Below are 15,812 nucleotides of genomic sequence, written 5' to 3'. Positions count from 1 at the left end.
TCAAATTTCGTGTTCTTTTTCTTTATTTATCGTCACATTTCACAGTACTTTTATTTATTTGCGTTTTCATTTATTCATTTATTTAACTTTGTACGAAATATCCCTCAATATCTTCCATAGTGACATCCACATTTATTTTCCCACTTGGGTAGCGCGAACGCGCGGAAGTACTGATGACGTATTTGCGACTTCCGGCTTCCCAGTTTCGCCGAATGACAAAGGCAGCACAAGGCGTCAAACCAAAACGGTGAACACTTAAGTATAGGAACACTTTATAGGTTTAATTTATTTATTGGAAGAATCTATGCTAAACGGATCACCTCAATCCATAAAACAGAATACTGAGTAGATAAACGTTAACATTAATAGCACGAACAGTAACGGACTAACTGACGCTCGCTACAGTTCACGTGTCGCTCAATGGTTGCTTCGTGCAGTTTTTTAATCGCAGCTTCCAAGCAGAAATATCATTATTTATCATTAGCATGAGCATAAAAATCTATTTAAAAATGAAATTCCAACATTATTGCAGTGTCTTTCTTGCTCAGCGTTTTTTTTTCTTTGATCCGAACTATAGAACTATTAGAAAAACAGCCGAATACCTGCTTTCTTGGTGGGCATTCACGTTTGTTTTCCCACTTGGGTAGCTAGTGACGCATTTGCGACTTCCGATTTCCCAGTTTGGCGAATTCAGCTTTAGATTCCCGTCGGCGAAGAAGGTTGTTGTGAAATTGTCCTCTTGGTTTCTCCGATAAAATATGATGGCGTATGGTGTGAACCCTGCGACAGGGACTTGAACTTTTTATGCAGTGTCTTACAAATGTAGGCCTACAGAACACTGATGAGGACACAGTTATGGCCCACTGTGAGGTTGGGAAGTTTATGTTGCAGAACAAGACGTACGTATCTTGGAAAACGGAGGATGGGATTCCCTTTATATCTGCGAGTCGGTGCATCTCCCAACTAGCCCACCGTTCACAGAATTCTGTCTCACTCACATGGCGCACACGGTCAGCCTCTTTGAAATGAATATCATTTTCCAACCTGCTCACTCCAGACCAGGGGCGCTCGTTGGTACAGGAGCCTATCCACGGTAGCATAGGGCGCAAGGCAGGAACAAACTCTTGGTAAGGCGCCCGTCTAGCGCAAAGTGAACACACACACCAATTCCCCTAACCTGCATGTCTTTGGACCGTGGGAGGAAATTCACGCAGACACCTGGAGAGAATGCCAGCTCCAAACAGGAAGGACCCCCGAACTCCAACCCTGGTCTTCTAACAGCGCTACCGCTGACCCAAAGAATGCCCTTTATATATATATATATATATATATATATATATATATATATATGTATCTCACCCCAGCATCCATTCACTCTTCTGAGATATCTACCAGACGTATGGTATAGAATCCTGTCAATGTGCCATCCACAATGCAGAATGGCATCATTCTATATGTTGTTGTCCCCCGTAACGCAGACCCCCCCGGCACCCGCCACCTTCCTTTCAAGGGACAACAGGCCGCTTGCTTGTGTAATGGGGAGTCAAGTCAGCCTCTGAGGAGAGCTGAAGGGAACTGACAGTGGAAAGCGTAGAGCTGCGAGTTTTATCGGCAGAAGCAGACGCAGAGCTGAGCACTGCAGGGACCTGATGCCCCCAAGGGTCCTTGGCGGTATTTTTTTTTTTGATCTTTGAACAGATGTTTCATTACAATACTGCAAGCAAACGAAACCAAAGAAAAGCTCTATCGAGAAGCAACAACAATCAATAAACAAATAAATAAATACAATTCTATCCAGCACCCGAGAGGTTAAACTAGGAGGCAGGCGTAATGTATGCACGCGCCTGGCATAAATTAGCGGGTAAGTGTATAAGACAGCTCGAGAGAGAGAGAGAGAGAGAGAGGGACAGAGGGAAACAGAGCTCGTGTGCGCGCGCACGAGAGAGAGAGCTATTGAGAGAGACAGAAACAGAGGGAAATAGATAGTGCACGCGCGCGCGAGAGAGAGAGATTAAGAGAGGGAGCGCGCGCGCCCGAGAGAAAGAAAGAGAGAGAGAGAGACGAGCTGTCTATGCAGAGATCAGCAGGACTGGTGCTCTCATCTCACAGAGGGGAGAGGCAGCAAACATCCTGTTCATGCACCACTAAATGGTGCATTCACATCAAGACGACAGCCGGCCTCATCGACTACAGCGTCTTCACTCAGCTCCGGGGAGGGAGATGGCAGATAAGCTTCTTCAATTACGCTTAATTTGCAGAGCCTACTTGAAGTTGCAGGTGGCAGGCAGTTCAAGTCCATGCTGACCTTAGCCGTGAACATCCATAATATATATATATATATATATATATATATATATATATATATATATATATATATATATATATATATATATAAAGAGAGAGAGAGGGGTACTGTAGATAGATGGAAATAGAGTCGTTGTTGCCTTTTAGTTCCAGCGTTTGCGGATCTACGATTCCATTTGTTATTTGCTTTATTTACCCTAACTCGATTGTTTTGAAGCTGTGCCGAGGGAGATTCCATTTTTTTTTGTTTTAATTGCACAAATAGTTAATTCCGTCTTTCAGATTGTCAGTTGATCCCCCCCCCCCCTAACTGTTCGCCCCCCCCATCGCCGTTAAATCTGTAAAACGGCACCGACCAGCTGTGAACGACTTCTTTGCACAGATGATGTGGCGGAGATTTTTTTTTCTTTTTTTATGGCTGACATTAAGCAGCACTGAAGGTTCAAAGAGAGCAGCCAATGAACGCACCCCCCCCCCCCCCCACCACCCCACCCCCCGACCACCCTCACCCCACAATTCTTCATTTATCTCCAGTTTTAAAATTCCCTTCAGTCACATCTTTCTTGCCTCGTACGTGATCAGATAGAAAAGTGCTTCCTTTCAGACTTCTCGGGTTCGCTTGATGGGCGCTCATAAAGGCAAAATGTGCTGGTTGGGGTGTTTGGGAATTTGGATTTGAAGCTGCCAACACAATGAGGGCGCTGAGTGTCTGTGTGTGTGTGTGTGTGGGGGGGGGGGGTTCTCTGGTCTGTCGTGCCACCTCCAGCAACGGGAAGGGAAGAAATGGAATCCGCATCGAAGTGTGCCTTTTATACACCAATATGTCGTGGTGGGTTTGTGGATCAGGGGCTTCGTGTGTGCATCCCGTTGTGTAACCGGAAAACATGAAAGTGTCAGCGACATCCGTTTGGAAATGTCCCCCCCCCCCCCCCCCCCCCCCCCCCCCCCCCCCCCCATGTAGCCTCAAGCAGATTTTGTATTTTTGTATTTTTTAAAGCTTTCACTGGGGCCTGGAGGATTAGGGGTCTTGGACCAATGATTTATTGATCTGAAGAAGCAGTCAATTTGTCAACCCACTTTGACATTGACGTGTAATGAGAAGGTTCTGGGGGTTTGTAGGGTGCAGCGCACAGCGTATACCTGGGTGACATTTCGGGGTCAGCCACCCACCCTTCCCTGCCAATCTCCAGGGTGCTATGCGGGCTCCTACAGTACGGTTTGCATCCATGACCACCTGTGTGCGAGTCACCTATGTGTGCTGAGTGACCTCCACGTGTGTCGATTTGCAGGAAAGCCCCTCACTTTAACATGACCTCACCTGGAGTTTGGGGGGGTACAATGTCTGAATCTACGTGTTACCTCACACGTTGTGAGAACATTCAAAGTTTGGTGCAAAATACAAGTCTAAATAATTCAGAGGCAGATCTCTGGGTACCAATAAGGATGTGACATCTTTTTGCCGCTCACCACTGGTGGGCCATATAGTGGCTGAAGTGACATTTGACCATCTGCCACACTCATGTAATAAAATTGGGATTCACATGAAAAATGTTGGCATCTATCAGCTTTTTGAGGCAAGATATTCTGATTCAGGGTTATGGCGAGCTGGGGTCTACCCTAGTGGGCACAAGGCAGGACCTGACCCTGAATGCCAGGCCCCCTTAACTTACACACATTCTGGGCTTCCATGGGGTGACAGCTCTAAGGGCAGAGCAGGAAACAACTCAGAATTATGGAGTAGCAGACCACTTCATACAGACCACACCAAGAAATTTTCAGATGATTCGGCACTTATGGGGTCTGTTAATAAGGGGGGTGAGACAGAGGAGAGGAGTCGGGGGAGGCAGGGGGACTTTGAGAATTGTCTGCAACTTAACATCAGCACAACCAAGAAACTAGTCATTGACTTTCACTGCGCCGAAGAACTTCTGTGTCCGGTCACTAATTAAGGAGTGAAAGTAGAGGTGGTCTACTCCTACAGGTACTTGGGGGTCCACATCAGTGACAAGTTGGACTGGTCTCAAAACACAAACAAGCCAAAGAAGAAAGGGCAGAGCAGACTCTTCTTCATTAGGAGACAGCGTTCCATTAAAGTGAATGGACACATCCTTGACATCTTGTATGACTCTGTGATTGCCGGTGTGGTATGCTGGGCTGGCAACATCACTTCAAGAGAGGACCACCGAATCAAGAGCCTAATTAAAAAGGGCTTGGTCAGTTATGGAACACACTCAGGACCCCCGGAGGTCACAGAGGAAGACAAAATTAAAACAAAACTGAGTGGCATTATGAATAACACTGCACATTCTCTCTGTGACACACCAACACTGAGGACTTTCAGCCAACGGACTAGAAGTGTGCAGAAGTGGGTCAAGAAAAGTGACGGGGGTCTTTAATAGCAACAGCAATATGTCTGTATAGCGCCTCACAGGGACTGGGACTGCCAGGCTGGGAGGTTTCTTTCTCTTAAATTCTCTTTCTTATTAGTCATTCTGGTGTCTATCTATCTATCTATCTATCTATCTATCTATCTATCTATCTATCTATCGATCTATCTATCTATCTATCTATCTAATATAGCACCTTTCACATCTATCTATCTATCTGCCTACTGTATATTATACAGTGCATTTCATATCTATCTATCTATCTATCTATCTATCTATCTATCTATCTATCTATCTATCTAATATAGCACCTTTCACATCTATCTATCTATCTGCCTACTGTATATTATACAGTGCATTTCATATCTATCTATCTATCTATCTATCTATCTATCTATCTATCTATCTATCTATCTATCTATCTATCTATCTAATATAGCGCCTTTCACATCTATCTATCTATCTATCTATCTATCTATCTATCTATCTATCTATCTATCTATCTATCTATCTATCTATCTAATATAGCACCTTTCACATCTATCTATCTATCTGCCTACTGTATATTATATAGTGCATTTCATATCTATCTATCTATCTATCTATCTATCTATCTATCTATCTATCTATCTATCTATCTATCTATCTAATATAGCGCCCTTCACATCTATCTATCTATCTATCTATCTATCTATCTATCTATCTATCTATCTATCTATCTATCTATCTAATATAGCACCTTTCACATCTATCTATCTATCTATCTATCTATCTATCTATCTATCTATCTATCTATCTATCTATCTATCTATCTATCTATCTATCTATCTATCTATCTATCTATCTATCTATCTATCTATCTATCTATCTATCTATCTATCTATCCTGTGTTTTTTCCAGCTTATTACAGTCACCACTTAAATTTAGAATGTGGGAGGAAATACAAGTGTGATAATAATGTCTGCAGTACACACACAAAGGTCCCGACAGGTCGTTTAACTACCGACTATGGCCAGCGAGGGGCGACGTCCACCAGCCCTGGCCTTTGAGCAGCACTGAGCTGGATATATAAGACAGAAAGCGCTGAGCACTGCACCGCCATGCTACCTGTCATTCACAGAGATCCACAAAAGGTAATGGAAAAATCTCCCTGACCTGCTTACTCCCAACCAACAATTCCTGCCTTTACTCAGGCCAGGCACGGAGCGCTGAATGTCAGTGAAAATGAAAGATGACCTTCACCTGCGGCCCCCCGGGACCTCATAACAGGTAACACGTCCCCCAACACACGCGCTCTTCAGTTCAGCAGTGCTACACAACTGCATTGCCAAAAGCAATTAACATTACGAAGACTCCTCCTCCTCCCCCTCCTCCTCCTCCTCCCCCTCCTTCATCCACAAACAACTCCAACAGTCTGGCTTTTATCAGCTGGATGAAATAAAAAAATAAATAAAATAAAATAAAAATAAAGCTCTTCACTCATAGCGAGCATCGTGTCAGTCTGCGCTGGAATTGCATCGCATCACTCAAGCCGCGCCAATCCAGAGCGAGGGGATTAATTGCTCCCACAGGACCGGACCTGGAGGGTGTATTAATAATAAAAAAAGGCCTCTTCCTCACAAGTGAGAAGTTGTGTGATGAATTCTGAACATCGCAGGTGCTGCGCCATTGTTTGCATGCTGGTCCTCTGAGCATCCCGTTTGTTTTGCAGCTTCTGTCACCTCTCCGTTCTTTCGAAATGGAGAATGAGGAAGGGACACTCACTCCACAAAGAGCGGTCGCACAGCTGATGCCGCCGTAGATTTGTGTGGCAGGGAGACAGACAAGGAGACCCCCCAATACGCGCTGTCTCTCTATAGCCCGGTCCTGAACGTGACCGACTGAGTCCCACATTGCCGTGAAGCTTCAAGAAGGGAAAGAATCAATAAACGGCGCCCTAGGTGGCCCCTTAATGGTTTGACTGGCTCTGCATCCAACATCTTGGGTGTCATTTCTGTATTGGGGTTGTTGTTTGTGTGGAATTTTGCTGGTTGCCCCACTGTATGAGATCAAGGCCGGATTGAAGCCCACCTCCCACCCCCAGAAATCTAAGCAATCCCACATAGACCTCATTGTTAACATTTGCAGCGATCCATCTAGTGGAGTGTATGCAGTAATAAAATGCATTGCATGTGTCACTCCAACAGATGGTGCATCGCAAACACTTGTAATGAAAGTGGATTAACTTCTTAGCTGAGAGTTCATCATCCTTTTAATCAGGGGTGGGCAACACCAGTCCTGGGGGGCCACAGTGGCTGCAGGTTTTCATTCCAACCCAGTTGCTTAATTAGAAACCAATCCTTTGCCAATCTCAGACCGTATTTAAAGTTATGGCTTGTTAGTCTGCAATGTTAGGTTCTTATATCGTAGATTTTTTTCCTTTCCACATGATTTGAAGGCTAAAACAGATTATTCTCAGCCTGTCACATTTTTTTCTAAAGTGTTTTATTAAATCAAGCAGTGCAGGCTGAACACACACGGGTGTAAATAGAAACAAGTTAGGTGGAGGACTGCTGGCCCCTTTTGTTATTTGCATCTTATAAAACACTCAATGCAGCTGTTCAAGACTGAAATAAGTAATTAAGGGTGGGGAACCTTAAAGAGCGAGACCACTGAAATGAAGCATCAAAATGTCACTTGAGCAATAAGAGCTTCATCAGCAATAACTGAGTTGTCATTAAGATATGAAAACATGCGGCCCACCAGGACCGACGCTGCCCACTCCTGCTTTTAACAACGGAAGCCCAAATGAAACCGAGATAAATTAGAAGTAAACTAAAGCAAATCCCAAAATGGTGTCAAATCCGGACTGAATAAATGTACAACAGCAGGCTGGCCTAGCAGTAAAGACTTCAGTGGGCTCAAATCCCACTACGGACACCAAGTGACCATGAGCTGCGCTCCAACTGGAAAAACTCAAAGTAAATGTAATAATTAGTCACGTTTATATTGCACGGTTCTCACAACTCAAAGAGCTTTACATAGACGGGGGAAACCACTTCAACCGGCCACCAGCGGGCAGCACCCACCCGGATGAGATGAGACGGCAGACATTCTTGTGCCACTACGCTGAGCACACATTAGCTATTACTGTAAGTGATGAAGGGGTGAGAAAGATAATTAGCTAATTAGAGGCAGGGGACGATTAGGGGGTCACAGTGACCAAGTCCTGGTGGACAATTTAACCAGGACAACAATATAAACCTTATTGTTTTCAAAAGATGCCCAGGGATCTCCAGTGCCCACAAACAGTCAGGACCTCAGTTTGACATCTCATCCAAAGGAGAAGTTGTATCTCAAACATTGTAAGTCAGCTTGGATAAAATAATTAAATAAATAAATAGTTTATAGTAATAAAAATAACAATGACCACAGCCTATCTGTCAAAACCACCACAGGACAGCCAGGGAGCAGAAGCTCCTTCCTCCCCATGTGTCCCAAGTACAATGAAATCGGAGAGAAAACTTAACAAATGCAGGGACCGTCCAATTTAAACAACATACAAAAAATTAACATAATAATGGGGAGAAGATGATCAAGCGTCAAGAATGTGTGGGCCTGCCAAAAAATGAGGGTGTCCAGACAGGTAAAATGTCTTTATTCTTTCAAGGATAGCAATGTTACCAAAAACAGCCTCCTTTATTATACTGATTATTGCTTATTTTCCCACATATCCACCTAAATAAACAGACAAGTGTGTGGTTGCTATGTCTCTATCACTTCAAAAGATGGCACTTCACAAACTTTTGAAATACTAAAATGCAATGCATTTTTCATTTCAACAGATGGCGCATCACAAACATCTGAACTACTAAAATGCATTGCATTTGTCATTCCAACAGATGGCGCATCACAAACCTTTGAACTAATACAATGCTTTGCATTTGTCATTTTAACAGATGGCGCATCACAAACATCTGAACTAAAATACATTACATTTGTCATTCCAACAGATGACGCATCACAAACCTTTGAACTAATACAATGCTTTGCATTTGTCATTTTAACAGATGGCGCATCACAAACATCTGAACTTATAAAATGCATCGTGTTCGTCATTCCAACAGATGGCGTATCACAAACATTTATACTATTAAAATGCATTGCATTATCATTCCAACAGATGGCACATCACAAACATTTGAACTACTAAAATGCATTGGGTTTATCATGCCAACAGATGGTGCATCATAAACATCTGAACTAATAAAACGCATTGCATTTGTCATTCCAACAGATGGCACATCACAAACATTAACACTGCTTTTGAGATGCTTCCACCTGCAGAGCCACACCACCATACGCCACCACAGGTCCAGACCAGCAGTTTCAGGATGGAAGTGACGTCAGGGTAATTCTTGATCAGCAGTTTGCAGAGAGAAGTTTATAGGTTGGCACAAATCAAATTGATTTACACACATCTTTTTTTTACTTCCATAGCTATTTCTATTCTTATATGTGGTTCTTATTTTATTTTATTTTTTTACAAGACTTCTCCATGAGATGTTTCAGCATGATTATTATGCCTGGATGCCTTTCGTTAAGCCAGCCCTTCCAGTTGCTCCAGGCTTGGGACCAGCGCCACACTAACCACACCAAACCCTGACCTTAACAACACTAACCTCTAATATTAAGGAACTGCTAATCATAACTGCTTATAGTACACACTAACCCTGCTAACTCCCATCCTAAACCTGCTGGTCTAGGACTGCTGAAGTAGACTTGTGGTGATGTACATCTGGGTGGCTCTGCATTTGGATATTATGCTGCTTTTATAAATGCCATACCAAACAGCATATAAACAGACATATGCATTGCATTTGCCATTCCAACAGATGGAGTATCACAAACATTAGAAGTCCTTTAACGAATCCCATACCAAATAGACTATAAAAGACATATGCATTGCATGAGTCATTCCAACAGACGGTGCATCACAAACATTAGCACTGCTTTTATGAATCCCATACCAAATGGCATATAACAGACATATGCATTACATGTGTCACTCCAACAGATGGTGCATCACAAACATTAGCACTCTTTTTATGAATTCCATACCAAATGACAAATAATAGACATATGCATTGCATTTGTCATTCCAACAGACGGTGCATCACAAACATTAGCACTGCTTTTATGAATCCCATACCAAATGGCATATAACAGACCTATGCATTACATATGTCATTCCAACAGATTGCGCATCACAAATATTAGCATTGTTTTTATGAATGCCATACCAAATGACATATTACATAGACATATGCTGTGCATTTGTCATTCCAACAGATGGCGTATCACAAACATTTGTAGCAGTGTATTTTATTGTTATAAATGTTTGTGATACACTCTCTGTTGGAATGATAAACATAATGCATTTTGTTACCACATGTACAACAAAATGCATTCCAATAGATGGTGCACTGCAAACGTTAATGCTAAGGTCTGCGCTGATTAGATGGTAATACTGTAGATTTGTGAAATGCTAATGGGTTCCTGATTTTAAAGGGACTCTCACTGCATACAATACCAAAGGCTAATGTCAGATTTTCTTGATCTGCTAGGTCGACATCTAAACATTAAAGATTTTGGTGTGGTCCACATATTAGGAACCATTACCAAGCCCAAACTTCATGAAGAGAACCCTTCAAAGAATCAATCCGTTCTCCAAGACACTACACAAACTGTTCAAGTGCCATTAAGGCACCAGGATTCTTACTTGAGGATGGAAGCCATCAAGCATCTGCTTTAATTAATGACCGAGGTCAGAGCCCTCCTAGAAGCTCACAAGGGGACAACAACAAAAACACATGACGTGTCCTCCCACAGGACAAAAAAAAAAATACGCTTGGCAAATTGATTGGTGACTCTAAGCTGGTCCTCTGTGTATGTGATGTACTGGCATCCAGTTCGGCCTTCTGCCCATTTCTACTGGAATGTGTTGTGACCACCCATACTGGGGAAAAAAAAAATGATGGGCCGCTTGTTCCTACACTTTTTCATATCTGGGTTCTTTAACGGCACTTTACTGGGATGTGTGGATCCTCACAGGAGCCTTGCTTGACAAAGAGCCACTGCATTCCTTGCACATGAAGTGGCTTCTCTGGGCTTTGAGAAGGTTCTTGATATGAGGACAAAAACAGAAACCTTCGGTGCATAGAAAGCTACCTAGCAGGCCAGTAAGAGATCAGGAGAGGCTGAGCTCGGTCTGTGTGGCTGCATGCAGCGAGAGTCCTTTAAAAAGTGAGGAGCCTTTGGGATTTCACAGAGCTAATAGCATCTCTTTATGGTCACTTAGGGAACCTGTTATGCATCCGAATGAATAAAAGTCCTTTCTAGAAGGTTCTTTTTGGGAAGCAAAAATGTTTCCCCTGCGGCGTCGCTCCGAAGAATCACCTTGATTTGAGGAGCGTATAGGAGGCCACTCTTAAAAATCCTGGTTCCTTAATGGCACTTGATGGTCTGAATGGTTCCTCATAGCTCCACTGCTTGACCGAGCACCTAATCATTCTGTGACGGCTTCTTTGCATATGAATTTGGTTCTTTGTGCTTTGAAAAACTTCCTAATATGTGGAAAACAACTAAAATCTTTAATTTGTGGTAGGCTACCTAGCAGGACACAAACAGATTAAGAAAACCTGAACTTGGTCTGTGCTGTTGTAGGCAGCGAGGGTCCTTTAAAAATCAGGACCCACTGGTATTTCACAAATCTGAGGTGGCGCAGGGGTAGACGCAGTAAGGAGATCATAGGTTCTCATTCGGGGTCCTCCCTGTTGTGGTAGCTCTTTGAGTAGTGAGAAATGAACGAATTATTAATTATTATTGTCACACATGCCTAAGGTGTGCAGTACCACCCCAGGAGGAGAGGGGGCGCTGTCGCTAACAGGCCTGTCTAATTTCCCTTCACGGCTTTCAGAAACCACCCCTTGAGGTCCAAAGAGAAGCTCCGCCCCTTCCAGTCTGTCCGGTATTAAAAGGCGACGATCATTTGGCCCTCACCACAACAGACAGAATGCCAGCAGAGCGATTTAGAAGACAACTAGGTGATGATTGTTGCACCACTGAGCGGGTGTTTTGTTATGGATTTTTTTTTTTTGGCTCAAATTAAATGGGGTTTTGCAAAGTTGTCACCCCACACCATTTCTGGACTTGTTCTACCTAATCATTCGCCACCTATTTATGGTTATTGAGCCTGTTACAGGTCTAAATAAATAAAAAGTTCTTTCTGGAGCCTTCATGTGGATGGCACTTTTGGGAACCCAAAATGGTCTCCCCTATGGCATCACTCTGAAGAACCGCACTGGCACCTTTATTGTAGAAGGACGCCAACCGATCAAGGAAACCTGTTTTTGTCTGCTGTGAGGGTCCCTTTTATATTAGGAACCCCCCCTGGGATTTCACAAATCTGTTACCCTTTATGCAAGGATATTCATGGGACCTGCTATGGATCTTAACAAACGTTCTTTGTGAGAGGGGGCTGCCTTGGGAAACAAAAACGGTTCTCCTATGGTACTTCTTTAGAAGACGCACGTTGGCACCTTGATCTTTTTTTTTTAATGTAATGACAAGCTTGTGGTCTGAGAAATTGTAAATTTTCACAGGCAGAGTGAAAGAAATGAATGTTCACAGCCGAGGGAGATGGGAAGATGGCAGGCCATTTGATCTCCTTCTGGTCATAATGCAACTTGAAGAAGTCTCCTCAGATCCACACGCAGAGGAAAACAAACAAGGACAGCACACAAGTGCGGCATGGGGGCAGGCGGGGGGGTGTGGGTTGGTTATAGCCTATAACTGGTGGGGAAAAAAAAAGAATTGGGCACAGACCCAGCTCCTGGGGGGGGGGGTCATTTAACCAGGCTAAGCCCCCCCTCAGATATCAAGTCAAGCCCTCACCACCACCATCCCCAACCTCACTGTCGTATGTAATATTACTTGTTGTATTTAATTTATCACATCGTGAAAACCCCCCCCACCCCTCCCAGGGCACCTTAATATTTTGGTCTGGGCTGCTCGGGCAGCAGGTCTACCAAGTCAAACCTGCAGGGATTCACCTTACTCGTCCTAGCTGAAGAACAAGCACACGTTCTCCTCATGTCTGTCGATTAAAATGGACTGAAGACAAGACAGGGTGGTCCAGGGAAGAAGAGCAGCCACATTTTGACCTGACGGGTGCTGTGACAATGTGTAATGTATATAATAATGTGAGTGAGTGAGTAAGAAAGGGATGAACATTATTTCTCCACTCTTAAAACTCCTGGTTCTTTAATGGCACCTGATGGTTCTTGACTGGGATGTGTGGTTCCTCGTAGTTCCCCTGCTTGACCGGGCACCATTGCATTCTGGGACGGCTTCCTTGCATATGAAGTTATTTCATTTTGCTTTAAAAAACTTCCTAATATGTGTGGAAAACAACTGAAATCTTCAATGTGCAGTAGGCTACCTAGCAGGACACCCGGACTTCACCGGTGTTACTGGACCAATGCAGCAAGAGTCCTTTAAAATCGTGTCCCATCAGTGGGTCACAGTTCTGTCACCATCGAGTCCAGGCTATTTACTCTGGCGAGCCGGTTACAGATCTAAATAAATGAAGGTTCTTTCTGGGACCTTCATGTGGATCGGTCTTTTGGGAACCAAAAAATGGTTCTCCTATTGCATTGCTCTGAAGAACCGCTCTGGCACCTTCATTTTGAAGAGTGTAAGGTGGGCTACCTAGCAGAACATTAACAAATGAAGAAAACCCAAACTTAGCTCGTGTTGATGTGTGCAGTGAGAGTCCTTTTGAAATCGTAACCCACTTGTACTTCACAAATCTGTTACCATCTTGTCATGGTTATGTACGGATCTAAAGAAATAAAAGGTTCTTTCTTGATCCTCCGTGTCGATGGGTCGATTGGGAACCCAAAATGGTTCCCCTATAGCATCACTGAGAAGAACCCCCCCACCCAGCATCTTTAGTTTTTTAAGAGTGCTGGTGGCACCGTTTAATTCCATGAAGGATCCCCAACATAGGAAGTTGGTTCTTTGGACTGTGTAAAGATTCCAAACATGTGGAGAAACCAGAAATGTTTTAAGTGTAGTAGGCAGGATACCAGCAGATCCAGAAGCCCTAAATTGAGCTCGTTAATTTATGCAGTAAGACCCCACTGGTAACTTCAGAAATCCGTTATCATCTTAAACATCAAGGTGCCTGACCGGTTCTTCAGGGGGGGTCTACAGGGGAGCCATTTTTTGGTTCCCAACAGACCCATCCACGTGAAGGCTCCAGAAAGAACCTTTTGTTTTTTTAAGATCGGTAACAGGTTTCAAACATAATAACCATGAATAGATGGCAACAGATCGGTGAATTACCAAAGTGGTTTGTGATTTTAAAAGGACTCTTGCTGTGTACAGCAACTCAGGTCCAGGTTTTCTTAAAATGTTAGTGTCCTGCTAGGTAGCTTACCATACATTAAAGATTTTGTGCATATTAGAACCCGTCCCGGAATGAGATGGCACTCAGTCAAGCAATGGAGCTACGAGGAACCACGCAACCCAGTCAAGAACCATCAAGTGCCATTGAGGAACCAGGACTTTTAAAAGTGGCCTCCTATACCCTGTTAAGATCAAGGTGATTCTTCAGAGTGACGCCATTGGGGAACCATTTTTGCTTCCCAAAAAAAAAAAACTTCCTCAAGAAGGTTCCAGAAAGGACCTTTATTCTTTCAGAAACATAACAGGTTCCCTAAGAGATGATAACAGCTCTGTGAAATCCCAAAAGGCTTCCTGCTTTTAAAAAGGACTCTCACTGCATGCTGTCACACAGGCTAAGTTCAGGAACCATAAAGTGCCATTAAAGAACCAGGAGTTTTAAGATTGTGTGGACCCTGTTCTGGATCTCAATAAACGGTTCTTTCTGGATCCTTGATGTGGGGGTCTCTTTTGGGAACTAAGAATGGATCCTCTGAAGACCCACTTTGGAACCTTTATTTTTAAGAGTGTGACGTTAGAACAAATATATAAAATGTTACAGATGTAAGGTTTAACCATTCATCCATCCATCTCCTTAACCCGCTTATTCAGACGGGGGTCCCGGCCAAGCTGGAGCCTTTCATAAAGGTAGAGGGTCAGTGGCGGGCGATGTGCGCACTTGATTTATTAGCCATCTCATTGAAATGGCACTAGAAAAGGCGCTATATTAATGGCTGCGTGAGTGCGCGGGTTTGCAGGTCCGTTCTTTTCTTTCTTTCTTTCTTTCTTTCTTTCTTTCTTTCTTTCTTTCTTTCTTTCTTTCTTTCTTTCTTTCTTTCAATTTGACTTGCTCCTGTTCCTGCTTGTTGCAGAGAACTCTTTGAAAATTGCCATGCAGTGTTGTGATGGGAGATGTACAGAAGAAAAAAAGCGAGCGAGGAGCGCAGGGAGAACGCCGCATGTTTAATGCGCCAGACAGTCTCTAAGCTCCCCGACAAAACTGCTGTCTTGGGATTTGTTCTGTTCATTTAAAATTGACCAGGACTGCTGAGGATTATTAAGATGCTTGCAAAACAGTCAGAGCTGAATAAATGATTCAGGAGGCAAAGTATCGGCGAGGGGCAGTAAACGGGTGGTGATTTGGGGGGGGGGGGGGGGGGGGGGGGTGATAAGGATAAGAAGCGGGGTCGCAGCTCCTGCCACGCTTGCTCCCGAATGCTTTTAAGGTCTCGTTAGCCCGTCCTTCTTTATTTAGACGTGGTGCGGTTTTGAAGGAGCCGGCTAATTGGGGGGCCGTCACTGAGCCCAAGCATCATGCATTTTTAATTAGCAAACATTCCTCTGGAACGCGCAGCCGCAAACCGGACACCTTGTGCCCCCCCTCACCCCCCAACCCGCCCCGACCGCAAAGGCAGCCTGAAAATCGACTGGAGTTTGATGAGGCTCATCCTGCAGGGAACTGGAAGAAAGTCTCCTCTCCAACACCCACCTATCACTTGCACACGCGTGATGAGCATTCGTAAGTGAAAACTAGGACCGAGAGATCTTCAAAATAGGAGGCGGGGGGCTTGGGGGGGGGGGGGGGGGGGGGAATCATGAGCTGCAAGTGGAAGAACTTTTCATTGGATTTCA

General features: G+C 43.9%; 1 protein-coding gene across 1 annotated transcript in view; it reads right to left on the bottom strand.

The window, feature by feature from the left end:
- LOC114661106 (retinoic acid-induced protein 1) overlaps positions 1-15,812 on the bottom strand; it is a 684,250-nt gene that overhangs the window by 667,361 nt on the left and 1,077 nt on the right.

The sequence above is a fragment of the Erpetoichthys calabaricus genome, chromosome 11 (genome assembly GCF_900747795.2).
Source record: "Erpetoichthys calabaricus chromosome 11, fErpCal1.3, whole genome shotgun sequence".
Classification (NCBI taxonomy): Eukaryota; Metazoa; Chordata; class Cladistia; order Polypteriformes; family Polypteridae; genus Erpetoichthys; species Erpetoichthys calabaricus.
Note: the sequence above shows the minus strand (reverse complement) of the source record. Positions and strands in the feature narration are given on the sequence as shown.